Raw genomic sequence first — 2778 nt, 5'->3', positions numbered from 1 at the left:
GTAGCTGGGACTACAGATGCGTTTCACCGTGCCTGGCTCATTTTTGTATTTTTAGTAGAGACGGGGTTTTACTGTGTTAGCCAGGATGGTATCGATCTCCTGACCTTGTGATCTGCTTGCCTCAGCCTCCCAAAGTGCTGGGATTACGGGCATGAGCCACCGCAGCCGGCCTATTACTTCTTGATTATATGTTAAACAAGGGGTGGATTATTTATGAGTTTTCCGGGAAAGAGGTGGATAATTTCCAGCACTGAGGGTTCTTCCCCTTTTAAGACAGCGTAACTTCCTGATGTTGCTATGGCATTTGTAAACCGTCATGGTGCTGTTGGGAGTGTCTTTTAGCATGCTAATGATTATAATTAGCATATAATGAGCTGCGAGGATGACCAGAGGTCACTTTGTGGCCATATGGGTTATGGTGGGATTTGGCTGGCATCTTTACCTGTTTTGTCAGCAAGGTCTGTGTGACCTGTATCTTGTGCCGACGTCCTATCATCCTGTGACTTAGAATGGCTAACTTCCTGGGAATGCAGCCCAGTAAGTCTCAGCCTTATTTTACCCAGCCCCTATTCAAGACGGAGTTGCTCTGGTTCGAACTCCTCAGCCTCCTGAGTAGCTGGGACCACAAGCACATGCCACCATGCCTGTCTCTTTTTCTTTGTATTTTTTGTAGAGCCAGTCTAGTCTCAAACTCCTGTGCTCAGGCGATCCACTTGCCTCAGCCTCCCAAAGTGCTGAGATTACAGGCATGGGCCACCACACTGGTTACTGTTATTGAAGGCATTCACCCAGGGAAGAGGCAGGAGCTTTCTTCCTGCTTCATCTCCAGGAGCAGGGAAAAGAGAATTTATAGCCCCAGGGCCCTGTGGGCAGATTCTTTCTTGGCTCACTCTACAGAAGGTTCCAGGAAAACTGGCAGGCATGGTGCGCACTGGGCATTTCCCTGCAGCTCAGCCTCCCAGGGAGCCAGGAAAGAATCCTGAGAAAAGTCTTTCCAGCATGCAGGACTCCCAGGGCTCCAGAATCCCTCCTGCAGTGCCAAGCCTGGCCATCATGCTGACTGCACCAGCAGCAGAAAGCAGGAAGCAAGGGGATGATGCGGGACTGGGGGAAGTATTTGGCGGGTGGGGAGGAAGGGGTCAGCTGGCAGCAAAGCCATGGTCCTTGGAAGTTGGATCCTTTCCTTACTCCACATTGCTCACAGCAGAATCTTACTCCCCACCACATCCCCACCCCCACTGGACCTAGCCCTCAGGAAGCCACAAGCCTGGAGGACCCTCCTGTTAGATTGGATGCTTGCAGACTGAGCACTTGCTGACTCCTGGCTGTGACACAAAGCCTTCTGTTGCTCCCCCTGGGTCCCTCACCCGCCAGGATTTACTCATGTTTCTAAGAAGAGGCTCAGAAGCCAGGGGACCTGGGGCAGGAGGCTCCCTGTGAACACAGAGCGTCCTATTCACGGATGAGGGCTCAGTGTACTTGCCCTAAGGGAGTTGGTTGGGGCACTGGGACACACAGGCAGTTCGTGGCAAAGCAGGGACTGGAGGCGGGTCTCTGATCTGAGTCACCATCCATGGCTACTGCCATCTCCTTCCCTGCCCACCAGTGCCCATCAGTGTCAGGGAGAGCTCCCTGGTACTCCCTGGTTCAGGAGAGGCATCTTGTGACTCCTCATGCAGCCAAGGCCTGGGACCTGGGGCCAGGGAAGATCCTGAGCCTCTGTCACGGGAGAGGGAGTATTGGCCTTACCCTAAGACTTCTCTGCCAGAAACCCCACCCCTTATCCCCAGCTCAACCCCCAGGCAGAGAGCCTTTTCTCCTCCTCCACCTGAATCTCCAGTTCCAGGAAATAAGAAGCTGGCTCCAAAGGAAGACCTCCCCTTTTTCAAGGCCCTGTTTATCTCTAAAGTGGACATGATTGATGCCACAGGAATGCATTCAGCTGCAAGTAACAGAAAACATGACCAACAACATGGGAAAGATTATAGATGTTTACTTTGCTCATGACAGAGCTTCTTCTCTGAGAAAACACCAAATGGCAGATGACACAGTGCAGCGGGAGGCCCAGAGGCCCTGGGATGAGGAACCGTGGCAGCTTCTGCAGAGGCTTCGGCACTGGCATCTGGGGCTGGGGTCATGGCCAGGGTTGGGGCCAGGGGCATGAGAGCTCCAAGGCTATGGAGCTCTCAGAGGCAAGGCTGAGGATGAGGAGTGGATGCCTGTCACCAAGTGGGGCCATCTGGTCAAGGACGTGAAGATCAAGTCCCTGGAGGAGATCTATCTCTTCACCCTGCCCCTCAAGGAGTCATATCATTGACTTTTTCCTGGGGGCTTCTCTCAAGGATGAGGTTTTGAAGACCATGCTGGTGCAGAAGCCGACCTGCGCTGGCCAGTACACCAGGTTCAAGCCATTTGTTGCCACTGGGACTACAATGGCCACCTCATTCTGGGTGTTAAGTGCTTCAAGGAGGTGGCCACTGCCATCCAAGGGGCCATCATCCTGGCCAAGCTCTCCATGGTCCCTGGGCATGGAGGCTACAGGCCATCATGGCTTTGTGCTAGTGCACCTTAACCCTGCACCCAAGGGTGCTGGCATCATCTCGGCCGTGTTGCCCAGGAAGGTGCCGATGATGGCTGGTATCGATGACTGCTACACCTCAGCCAGGGGCTGTACTGCCACTCTGGGCAACTCTGCCAAGGCCAGCTTTGATGTCATCTCTAAGACCTACAGCTACCTGACCTGACTTCTAGAAGAATACTGTATTCACCAAGTCTCCC

At 53.5% G+C, this 2778-nt stretch overlaps 1 pseudogene; it reads left to right on the top strand.

Moving 5' to 3' along the window:
- The first annotated feature begins 2042 nt into the window (after positions 1–2042).
- Positions 2043–2572, top strand: LOC105549149 (annotated as a pseudogene).
- Positions 2573–2778: the final 206 nt, after the last annotated feature.

Source organism: Mandrillus leucophaeus, unplaced genomic scaffold (genome assembly GCF_000951045.1).
Source record: "Mandrillus leucophaeus isolate KB7577 unplaced genomic scaffold, Mleu.le_1.0 Scaffold43, whole genome shotgun sequence".
Lineage (NCBI taxonomy): Eukaryota > Metazoa > Chordata > Mammalia > Primates > Cercopithecidae > Mandrillus > Mandrillus leucophaeus.
This window is presented reverse-complemented; position numbering and strand designations above follow the sequence as displayed.